Source organism: Heterodontus francisci, chromosome 2, assembly GCF_036365525.1.
Source record: "Heterodontus francisci isolate sHetFra1 chromosome 2, sHetFra1.hap1, whole genome shotgun sequence".
In the NCBI taxonomy this organism is placed as follows: Eukaryota; Metazoa; Chordata; class Chondrichthyes; order Heterodontiformes; family Heterodontidae; genus Heterodontus; species Heterodontus francisci.
In genome coordinates, this window is record NC_090372.1 from 90639805 (window position 1) to 90652751 (window position 12947).

At 43.1% G+C, this 12947-nt stretch overlaps 1 protein-coding gene across 8 annotated transcripts in view; it reads left to right on the forward strand.

Moving 5' to 3' along the window:
* The window catches only part of cdk6 (cyclin dependent kinase 6), a 378044-nt gene that overhangs the window by 155852 nt on the left and 209245 nt on the right, over positions 1-12947 (forward strand). The gene's annotated exons all lie outside the window — the stretch shown is intronic.

The window sequence follows — 12947 nt, forward strand, 5'->3', positions numbered from 1 at the left end:
CCCTTTATGTATTGTAATTTATTTTCTTAGCTGTTTCTGTGCCTTCACTTCAGACAACTTTATGTTCACTTATCAAGTATTCCTGGTTGCCTGGCTATACTTACTTTGATGTATAAAGGGTTATATAAGACAAAGCACCCAATAGTTCCTAGCAGAAGAACAGGCCAAGGCAACCCAGATGGCATATACTAGCAAATGAACATGGATAAAAGTTTCTCATATAAATGTGTGAATACTTTAGCAACGATTTAGTGACTTTTCTTCATTTTAGAACCAGAAACAAGTTCTGCCGAGCACTTGTTTTCAATACTCAGAATTTCATTAGCTGTATTGTTTCACTGGTAAATATTATTCACTGTAGTCTGGAAAAGACTTCGGATGATAGCATATGTTTAATGTATTCATATCAAATTTCTTTGTTTACTGTTTTATTGAAGGTGTTAACCCATTTATTTTTATGGTTAATGTTCCATTAAAATAGTGGAGAGAAGAATTTGAAACCAGTAGAATTAAGTATTTGAACAATAACATTGTTCAGGATAACTTCCATGTTTATATTTCTGAAACAAATATAGTCAGCTACCCTGCTCTACAAAGATTTATAAGGTTATCTAAGATGAAATAATGGAACTGATGTATTTTGATTTTTCGATTACATTATAAGCATTTTTGTAATTATATAATGAGTATCTTATATATCCGGAAAAGTTGGATCAACAACAAAAACAATCTGTATTTATATAGTGCTTTTAATATAGAAAAATATTGCAAAGTGCTTCCCAGAGGTGTAATCAAAACAAATGGACGCTGGCGTAGGAGTTATTAGGAAGGGTAAACGACAGCTTGGTCAAAGAAGTGGGCATTAAGGAGAGCTTTACACTGGCGAGGGGAGTGGAGAGACAGAGGGGATTAAAAAGGCCATTCTATATTATTGGCGTTGGTGGATGAAGGCACTGCTATAATTGGTGGAATAATTTGGAGCAGGGGAATATACAAGAGGTCGGAGTAAGGGGAGCAGAAAGTTCAGGGCAGTAGGTTAGTGTTGGATGGTGTTAGAGATAAAAAGGGGCAAAGCCTTCAACAAATTTAAACATAAGGATAAGAACTTTTAATCTGAGGTATTGAGAGGTCCAGAAGCCACTGTAGACCTTTTGATGACAGGGATGATGGGTGACGAGGACCTGGTATGGGATAAAATACATGCATTAGAGTTTTGGATGAGCTGAATGTCGGTAGCATGCATGTGAAAGCTGACCCCATCTATCCTTGGTCCCTTTCATCTCATCTAAATTCTTCGCCTTGGGGTCAGCTTTGCACATTACCTCCAAAATCGTCCAAGAATCTATCCTTGGTCCCCTGCATCTCATCTACATGCTTCCGCCTTGTTGTCATGCTGACCTCTCTGTCCTCAGCCCACTGCAGTGTTCCAATGAAGCTCAACATAAATGCGAGGAACAGTACCTCATCTTTCGATTAGGTACTTTTTTAGCCTTCTGAACTCACATTGATTCAACAATTTCAGACCGTAATCTCTGCTCCCATTTTGTTGCATTTTTCTTTGCATGTTTTAGTCTTACCCTTGTTTTTGCTTTCAGATGGCAACTGTTCATCATTCTGCCATTCATACCTCCTCCACTCACATCTTGTGTTTCTTTACTTGTCCTGTTACCACTCGCTTTGTCCTGGCACAACCAACGCTGTTGTTATTTAATTTCTCCTGTCTATCACAGACCTTCCCTTTTATTCTTCCACTCTTCCCCTGTTTCGCTTGTTTAAAATCTATTAGATTTCTAACATTTCCCAGTCCTGATGAAAGGTCACGGACTTGAAACGTTAACTCTGTTTCTCTCTCCACAGATGCTGCCTGACCTAAGTATTTCTAGCATTTTGTTTTTATGTCATTTGTGGAACCTCACTGGAGAAATTCAAGTAAAGAGTTGGGGGAAAGATGGGTAAAGATTTGGGGTCTAGGAATTGCCTTTGAGCTGGGCACAGGGAATGATTCCTGAAACAGATTGACGCCTTGGGCCTCATTTACATCAAACCGGCACCCATCATTTTTATGGGGCCTTTCCCAGATTGCCTGAGCGGTCATCTGTTTCAGGCAGTAAGCCTCTTGATTCTGCAAATTCAGATCATGTGACATAGTTAGGACACTAAGTGCCACAATCAAGAACACTTTGAGTGGGGTATGCATTGTGTACATTCCACTCAAGTCTCCTGCTGTTATGTAGCCGACCAGCAGTTCTTAAAGAGACCACACTAAAAATGGTTATACCTTTGTGAAGTCAGGAGGATCAGGATGTCTCACAAGAATGCTGTAAGTTTCTGCCGGCCCAGGTTCATGCTCTCCACAATTGCTTCCTACCCATTACCCGCTGCCACCGTCCCCGCCTCCTCCATCACCTCCCCCCCATCATCCAGCCAACAGACCTAGCTGCAGGCTAGCACAACTTTCAAGTTGCCTAATATTGCACTGGCTCAGAGCCAGTGAGCTGCACCATGAAATCCATGCAGGTTGTGCAGCTCGCCAGTGAGGTTTAACTGAGTTCCAAGTTCCAAATGGCTGTGGCCTCCTTGCCCACTTGACGGGCAGCACACTCTGCTGGTCAGCCACCCAGAGGTGAAAACCTGACTCTGATCTTAATTTTATTGGCAAAGAGGTCCATAAGCCCCTTCCAGATTTTCCTGCAAGTGCGAGTGGAGGGTGCAGGGGAGTGGCACTTAAGGAGATGGTTGGGAGGGGAGAAAGAATGCTGGGCTTCATATTTGCTCTCTAGGATGATCCAGGAGTAGAAATTTGTGTGATTTCAGTTCATCAGGTATTCTGCACTTTTACCAACATGTTTGTTTTGTTAGTGTCATGGGAGTTAATCATGGCAGTAAAATTGATTTTTTAAAATTCATTCACGGAATGTCAACGTCGCTGGCAAGGCCAGCATTTATTGTCCATCACTAATTGCCCTTGAAGCTGAATCTTCTTAAACTGCTCCACCCCATGTGGTGAAGGTACTTCCACAGTGTTGTTAGAGAGGGAGTTCCAGGACTTTAACTCAGCAACAGTGAAGGAGCAGTGATATATTGCCAAGTCAGGATGGTGTGTAACTTGGAGGAAACTTGGAGATGGTGATGTTACCATGTGCCCGCTGCCCTTGATTTTCTAGATGGTAGAGATCACAAATGTGGGGCTGTTGAAGACTCCTTGGTGAGTTGCTGAAGTGCATCTTGGGTGGTACATACAGAAACCATGGTGCGCTGGTGGTGGAGGAAGTGTATGTTTACAATGGTGGATGGGGTGCCAATCAAGCAGGCTGCATTGTCCTGGATAGTGCTGAGCTTCTTGAGTGTTGTTAGAGCTGCACTCATCCAGGCAATTGGACAGTATTCTGTCACACCCTTGTGTCTTGCAAATGGCATAAATCTTTGAGGAGTTAAGGAGGTGGGTCTCTAGCTGCAGAATACCCAACTTCTGACCTGCTGTTGTGGCCACAATATATGGGACTGGTCCAGTTAAGTTTCTGGTCAATGGTGACCCCGAGGATGTTGATGGTGGGGAATTGGATGATAATGCAATTGAATGTCAATGGAAGGAGGGGAGGTGGAGACAGTCATTGCCTGGCATTTGTGTGGTGTGAATACAGTCCTGTCTTTGAGTTGGAGTTTGCAGACTAGGAAATGTTCCTGCACTTTCAATTTGTTTCTGCCAAAAGTGCAACCAGCAACAAATTTAATCCATAGCTTTAATCAATTATTTTTTCCCCCACAGTCCATAGTCTCCAAAAAGCATGGCCTGTGTAGTCTCCAGGCCATGACCCCAGCAATTACACCAACGCCATGCCTGTTGGTGCCTTCCAGCCGAACTCCACTAGAGTTTGTCAGGGCACCTAATTAATACGACGATAACTGGCACTCACCACTATGTGAACATCCCTGGTGCCTGCTTCTGTGGCCATTATTAAAACTAAATTGTTTCCATCAGTATTTATAGAGCATGTATATCTTCATTAGATGCACAGAACTTCTATCAACAAGCTCCACAACTTTAACTTTACAAAAATCCTTCAAACACAGCATGAAATTGGAATCAGAAAAATAATTGCAAATTGTGGCATTTTGTTTATTTTTAAATGAATCATATTCTTGTATCCATTGATGTGTTTACACTGTTTGTGCTCTAGTTTCTACTAATAGTGTTATTGAACAACATGCTTTATTAAGGATAGATATATTGGCTTTCTTTTGCCATTTGCCTTTTTCATTATAAAATGTGAAGAATAAGAAAGTTCAATATTTGATCTGTGAAGCATGGTTACTTGCTATGATGGTCAAGTGTTTTTGTTTTTATATGTTCACTATTTTTCACAAGTAGCACCTATTGTGCCACAGATCCTGTGCTGCATGTGAATTTGTATCCTTAGTGCCAAATTTCCTGTATATTTTGTGCCAAATATTGTTTTTTATTGACACACAAGAATATAGGGAAGGTGATTCTTTAAAGACAAAGATGTGGGGTTGTGTTTTCATTTGCTGCACCATCCGAAATCAGAATCTGGAAGGAAAGAGGGTGGGAAGATCTACAGCCTTAACCTCACCCCACCAAGAAAAAATACTTGCATTTATATTGCATCTTTCACAACCTCATGATGTCCCAAAGCACTTATAGCCAATGAAGTACTTTTGAAGTGTAGTCATTGTTGTAATATAGGGCATGCAACAGCCAATTTTCACAAGGCAAGGTGCCACATATAGCGAAAAGATAATAACCAGGCAATCTGTTTTAGTGTAGTTGATTAATGAATATCAGTGACTGAATTTTTTTTTAAATTACTAAAACCCTAATTACTGCAACAATTAGACTGGATTGAAGAATTTCTTACCATTATCAATATATTTACTCTCTTTGCCCGCCTTCTACTTTTACACTTTTTACATGCAGAAAATTTCTTAGACCGTGAACCAGGTATTATAGAGGCAAAGGCCCTTCTAAGCACAAATTAGCTGGTTATATTTTTCATTTTCTATATATTCATTGATTTTAACAACACAGCACACAAGTCATATAGCTGTTTAAAACAAATGTCCTGTCATACTGGACCATGAGTCCTACCTGCAGGTTTGCACCCGCCCACTCTAATGTCCCAGTAATTCGCAGTTCAATTGTTGAAGAGCAGAAAATGCCAACATATGAATTGTAGTGGTTTCCTGAAAAATGTTATTTCAATTACATGATCCACAGGGTGAGCTACATTACCTTTGACTTATCAGTACATGTGAGAAAAATATTCCAGGAATAAAGAGGAATTATGAAAGGTTTGGGGAATAAATGTGCTAGTACCCGAATACAGGTACAAGGATCACAATGTGCAGTTAACTCGTTTGTTGATTGCGATGCAGACAGCATGCCAACTTTTTACATGCAGGAATTTCTGAGACCATAAACCAGGTATTATAGAAGAAATTTCAGCATCCAGCCATCCCTAACTGCACTGTTGATTGGCTGGATGCATCAGAAAGGGGGCAATATCATGAGTGGCTAGTGCCTCTTAAAGCTAGCCTGCACTGTTTAAAGCTAACCTCTTAAAGTGGCTGCAACAGGTGCAGGCGGTTATTCAGGAGTGACTCTGAACTCTGGAGCATTGATGAATGACACAAGAAGGGAGAGAGCAGGCTCCAAGGTATTTTGGCACAGCACTGGCACCATTGGTGGAGGAGGTAGAACATAGGAGAGATGTCCTGTATCTGCAGGGGGCCAAGAAGCCCTCCAGACACACACTGAGAAGGCAGTAGGAGCAGATATCCGTGGAGATCAACGTCAAGCCCCAAGGACCTGGATGCAATGCCGCAGGAAGTTCAATGTCCTCACATGAGTGGTCAAGGTTAGTGAATGTATCTTCAAATGCCATATCCTAACAAATGCACCACTAGCCTCAGACACTGCTTAATTCACCACAGCCCCATCACTCAATTACCAACAATTTCTATCAATTAGGATTCATACCTGACATTGATATACTTCACCACACCCTCTCACACTTAGCACTCCTGCAAGCCTTACACCCACATCTCACAGGTTGCACATACAACCAGTTATTTAACCATGTCAGCCACATCAGCCAAACAGTTTGCATGACACTCACTGACATACTTCATGCTCTCTTACAGGACAAGGTGGTATACAACTGGGAGGACCAAGAGGAGTGGGAGATGAGCGAGAGCGTAGCAAGAGAAAAGTGCGGTAACAGAGAAGGCCCGAGACTAGGAAGAGTGGGAGCTGAGTGAGAGCAGAGCAAGCTAAAAGGCGCGGTGGCAGAGGAGGCCTGAGACCAGGAGGAGAAGGAACTGAGCGAAATTAAAAGGGCGGCGGCAGAAGAGGCACCAACCCACGAGGAGTGGGAGCAGAGACCAACTCAGATACAGGTAAGAACTTGAAAGAGTGACCTCAGAATGAAAGCAGAGGGGAAGGAGTGGCAGAACCTGAGCAAACTAAGATCAGTATCAAGGGTAAGTATTGAGGTATGGATCTAAGATAAAGAGATAGAATAATTAAACCTGGTTGAGTTTTTAGGTTTTAAGCCTTAAGTTTTATTTCTGGTAAGTTACGTCAGTAGTCATAAATAAAAATGACAGAAGAGCTCAGTCACGCTGAATGTACATCCTGTGCCATGTGGGAACTCCTGGATGTTTCCTGTGTCCTGGCCAACCACATGTGCAGGAAATGTCGTCAGCTAGAGGGGCTCAAATTAAGCAGCAACTGGCAACACAGGAGTGCACCTGTGAGGTTGAGAGCTTCATAGATAGCATGTTTCATAAGGTGGTCACCCTGCAGCTTAAGAGTGTGCAAGCAGAGAAGGAATGGGTGACTGCCAGATAGACGAGAAGGACCAGGCAGGTAATGTAGGGGTCTCCTGAGTGCATCTCGCTCTTCAACTGGTATTCAGTTCTGGATACTGGTGAGGGTGATGGCTCCTATGGCGAGTACAGCCAGAGCCAGGTCCAAGGCACCATGGGTGGCTCAGCTGTACAGTGGGGACAGGAGGAAGATTGGGAAAGCAATTTTGATAGGGGATTCAATAGTTAGGGAAACAGGCAGGCATTTCTGTGCTTATAGACGTGACTCCAGGATGGTATGTTATCGCTCTCGTGCCAAGATCAAGGATGTCACTGGCTGCAGAACATTCTGTGGGGGGAGGGTGAACAGCCAGTGGTCATATTCATATTGGTAGCAATGACATAGATAGAAAAAGGGATGAGGTCCTGTAGGCACATTTTTGGGAGACAGGAAAGAAATGAAAAAGCAGTACATTGAAGGTAGTAATCTCCGGGATTACTCCCAATGCCATACGCTAAAGAGGACAGAAGTGGAAGAAAGTGCAGATAAATGCATAGCTGGAGAGATGGTGCAGGACTTACCAACATACGAATTAGGAGCAGGAGGAAGCCACTCGACCCCTTGAGCCTGCTCCGCCATTCAACAAGATCATGGCTGATCTGATTGAAACTTCAACTCCACATTCCTGCCTACCCCCTGTAACCTTTCACCCCCTTACTTATCAAGAAGCTATCTACTTCTGCCTTAAAAATATTTTAAAACTCTGCTTCCACCGCCTTTTGAGGAAGAGAGTTCCAAAGACTCGCAACCCTCAGAGAAAAAATTTCTCCTCGTCTCCGTCTTAAATGGACGAGCCCTTATTTTTAAACAGTGACCCCTAGTTCTAGAGTCTCCAACAAGAGGAAACATCCTTTCCACATCCACCCTGTCAAGACCCCTCAGGATCTTGTATGTTTCAATCAAGTTGCCTTTTACTCTTCCAAACTCCAGCAAATACAAGGGGGTGGGTGGGGAGGGGTGCGGAAAAGGGTCAATTCTGCATTCAGTGACCTCCTGCTGAGAGCCCTTCTACCCCTCCTCCTCCCTCTTCTCTTGTGCTGCGTGCTCTCTGTCCATTTGCCAGGTCAGGTTGTACCTCAAGGGAATGGCCTACTAGTGCCTCCATGTCTGGAAGCAACTGGTTTGTGCAGCAGCCTTGAAATCAGGAAAAACAACTTTAGCACCTACCACACCACTCCCTGTAGACTTTTGCAACTTTAAACAACTAAAGGAAACAACAAAAAAATTGTAGAACCAAAGCCACAGCTAGAAGAAATCAACCTATGAGTTGTTGATGATCCCTTTAAATGGCACTGCTGGCGTGGTCTTTCCTGCTGCCGCGTGCATGTTCAGCTGTGCAAGGTTGAGAGGGCGCTGCACGCTGATTGATGTCGTGATTTACCTGCTCTACATACTTCCAGTGGTTGTTCATTAATGACCTCATCAATATGGAGTCCAGCACAATTTAGTTCAAAAGTGTTTTTTTGTGCTCTGCCATCACCATTTTAGAGCTCCATATTTACTCATTAGGTCCAAAACAATGGGTGCAAACCATTTGAATTTCTTGACCTTTCTGTCCAAAGTATATTCCCTCCCCATTTCATCTGTATGTAGGCTCCCTTTGGAATGAAGTTGGCTCCAAGGTTGCATGCCAGACAATGGGCTATGAGTTCTCTGTGATACTCTCAGTAATCTGACATCTGATCCAAGCAGGTCCACAGTATTCCGAGGCACTGTCATTGGTTTCCTTGGTTCATTGATTAGAGGTTAGACTATAACTAGGGCTGGAATTTTCCTACTCATCTCCAGAAAACCCTATAAATCAATGTTCTAATGGGTTCAATGCTTGCTGTGAAGAGGATAGTGTAGAACTTCAAAAGGACATAGACAAGTTGGTGGAATGGGCGGACAAGTGGCAGATGAAGTTCAATGCGGAGAAGTGTGAAGTGATTCATTTTGGTAGGAAGAACACGGAGAGATAATATAAATTAAAGGGTACAATTCTAAAGCAGGTGCAGGAGCAGAGGGACCTGGGTGTATATGTGCATAAGTCATTGAAGGTGGCAGGACAGGTTGAGAGAACAGTTAATAAAGCATACAGTATCCTGGGCTTTACTAATAGGGGCATAGAGTACAAGAGCAAGGAAGGTATGTTAAACTTGTATGGAACACTGGTTCAGACTCAACTGGAGTATTGCATCCAGTTCTGGGCACCCCACTTCAGAAAAGATGTGAAGGCATTGGAGAAAGTACAGAAACGATTCATGAGAATGGTTCCAGGGATGAGGAACTTCATTTAGGAAGATGGATTGGAGAAGTTGGGACTGTTTTCCTTGGAGAAGTCAAGCTGAGAGGAGATTTGATAGAGGTATTCGAAATCATGAGGGGTCTGCACAGTGTAGATAAGGAAAAACTGTTCCCACTCGTGAAAGGATGAAGAATGAGAGGGCACAGATTAAAGATAATTGGCAAAAGACGCAATGGCAACATGAGGAAAAACTTTTTCACGGAGTGAATGGTTAGGATCTGGAATGCACTGCCAGAGAATATGGTGTGGTGGAGACAGATTCAATCGAGGCATACAACAGGGAATTAGACAGTTATCAAAAAAAGAAGAATGTGCAGGGTTACGGGGAGAAGGCAGGGGAATGGCTCATTCAGAAAGCTGGTGCAGACACAATGGGCCGAATGGCCTCCTTCTATGCTGTAACAATTCTGTGATTCTGTAAACAGCAGGAATGTTACCAGTGTCTTGCACTAATCTGCAAGGGCATTTTTAATTCATTCATGGGATGTGGGTGTCACTGCCAGCATTTATTGTCCATCCCTCATTGCCCTGGGGAAAGTGCTAGTGAGCCACCTTCTTGAACTGCTGCATTCTGTGTGGTGTAGGTGTTCCCACAGTGCTGTTAGGTAAAGAATTCAGATTTTTAACCCAGCAATGATGAAGGAACAGTGATATATTTTCAAGTCAAGATAGTGGGCTAGATTTTTAGGAGCTCTCGGCGTCGGGATCCATGGCGGGTGTGGGTCCCGAAGATGGCCCCATTGAGGCCCGCCACGATAAAGTCCGGCTCGGGTCTGCAAGCAAAACCCGACCCGAGCCCGACAGAACCACATCCAACCCCGAGCCCGACCCAGCCCGAGTCTTTCCATTTTTTCCCACGCCCGACCCGACCCGACCATCAGTTAACCTACCTTCCATTTTTCACTTTATTGCTGATCTGCACAAGCTTAAAATAACTTTAACAAAACCACCTTTCTAGACCAAAAATTACATTAACGGTGGAGCCACTTACCTGAGGTTGTGATAGAGTGTGTCCGACCCGACATGACCCGACTCCGAATGCCAGACCCAGAAGTGCGACCCGACCCGAACCCGCCACATGTCTGGTTCGGGTCGGGTAGCCGGCCTTTACGCCATGGGCCTCGACACTGACAGGGCCTGGCCTGATCCTCCCGGTGATGACGAGATACAGTGGCAGCTTCCCCACTGCTGGGCGACAGGACCACAATTTGAATATTTAAACCAATTAAAATAATTAATTTAAATAAACTTGCGTCGCCTCCTGTAGTCCTACTGCGATCTTCGGTCCGGCAGCCAGCATTTCCATCCGGGGAAACGAGGCGCAACACTAGTGAGGAGGGGGGAGGAGGTAGGTTTCTCAGTATGGGGGATGGGAGGAGTCAAACTAACGTCATGGGTGTAGGGGATGGTAGGAAGCGTTGTAGTGTAAAATGTTTGCAGTGTGTGGGGTAGGAGGGGAGGGTCAGATGGTAAAGGTAAGAGCTTTTGGGGGGAAAGGGCAAATAATTTAATTGTTATTGAGGAGGTGGGAGAGGGGCAAAAGAAATGTTTTTACTTAATTTAATTCATTCTATCTTTAAATATTTAAATTAGCTGGTAGGGCTAACAGCCTTTTAAAAATGGCATCAGTGCCTGCGCACAAGCAGCTGATGCCATTGCCGGGGACGGCTATTTAAATGAGCTGCCATGCTTTGATTGGCAGCAACCCACACAGGCACGCCACCATTTTTGAAGCTCGCCGCTGATACATCCAGCCCAATGTGTAACTTGGGGAACTTGCATATGGCTGTGTTCCCATGTGTCTGCTGCACTTGTCCTTGTCCCTGGGAGGTGCTGTCAAAGCAGCAAGTTGCTGCAGTGCACCTTGTAGATGGCACACACTGCTGCCAATGTGCATCAGTGGTGGAGGGAGTGAATGTTTAAGATTATGGATGGGGTGTCAATCAATGGACTGCTTTCTCCTGGATCGTGTTGAACTTCTTGGGTGTTGTTGGAGCTGCACTCATCCAGCAAGTGGAGAGTATTCTATCACACTCCTGACTTGTGCCTTGTAGATGGTGAAAAGGCTTTGGGGAGTCAAGGGGTGATTCACTTCCTGCAGAAAACCCAACCATTGGCCTGCTCCTATAAACACAGTATTTATGTGACTGGTCCAGTTAAGTTTCTGGTCAATGACGACACCCCACTCCCGCACCAACCAAGGTGATGATGGTGGGGAATTCAGTGTTGGTAATACCGTTGAATGTCAAGGCCAGATGTTTAGACTCTCTCTTGTTGTATATGGTCATTGCCTGGCACTTGTGTGGCACGAATGCTACTTGTCACTTATCAGCCCAAGCCTGGATGTTGTCCAGATCTTGCTGCATTCAGGCACGGACTTATCTGAAGAGTTGCGAATAGAACTGAACAAAATGTTTAATCATTAGCGAAAATCTCCACCTGACCTTATGAAGGGATTAAATTCATTGAAGCATCTGAAGATGTTGCGCCTAGGACATTTGCCTGAGAAATGTCTTCAGTGATGTCCTGCAAAATTTTGGGTCACCTAAGCTTTTCCATCACTCTTTAGCTGCATTTATGAAGAGGGGCCATATGTGTTCTGCAGTAGACCCATTTGATCTGATGATGGCTAGAACCATGGACCAACGTAGTGCATTTTTGTTTCTGTGCTCAGCTGACTCTGAATGAACTCTCAGGGATTTCAAAGTTACGATTCCCATTTTAAAGCAAAGGGTTCATTCCTGGGGTGTAGACATGCCATATCCTGTGACTGGGAAAAGAAGAATTCCAAAATGGCTGATGACCCCAACCAGAAAATCACTTTTATTTTAATAAATGTAAAATATCTATTTATTCTTATTTATTACTTGGAGATTTACAGAAGGGAGTACACTGAATAGAAAATATTCCTCTTAGTCTGTTCTTACCCATAAAAGGGATTCCCCATGATTATGTTATGGTTATGTTACTGGACTAATAATCCAGAGGCCTAAACTAATAATACTGAGAAAATTCAGTTAATTAATTAAATCTGGAATGAAAAGCTAGTATCAGTAATGGTGACCATGTAACTACCGGATTGTTGTTTATAAAAAAAAACCCATCTGGTTCACTAATGTCCTTTAGGGAAGGAAATATGCTGTCCTCACTCAGTCTGGCTAAATGTGACTCCAGGCCCACAGCAATGTGGTTGACTATTAACTGCTCTCTGAAATGGCCCAGCAAGCTAATCAGTTAAGATGAATGAGGGATGGCCAATAAAAGTTGGCCTTGCCAGCAATGTCCGCTTGCCAGGAATGAATAAACAAAAAAGGTCTCAATGCAAAACTGGAAAATTCTCAGTTGTGTCTACTGAATGAATTAAAATCTAAAAGTACAGACTAGTCTTCACATCACTGCAACAACAATACTTTTCAACAGTTAGAAGGTTTGTTCTTTTCCAAGAATATGTTTAGTCACAACAAGATATTTTAGTGACATATTTACTAACAGCATTGTTTCATTTTGACTTTAGATATTTTGTGATTGAAAACAGCAAGAATGTACAAGAAGTAAATTCACTAAATCCCTGCTGGCAATCATAAAGATTAATGTATATATTTTCACAAGTTATTTGAAATATTAACTATTTGAAAATTGCAAACATTTCCACAATTCTGAACACTAATTGCCAACAATCAATTAAAAATCAAAAGTAAATCCAACTGGCTGTTCATAAAGCTCTGCAGAAGTTGAAGAAACACTTCATTAAATAATTGATGCTGAGGACAG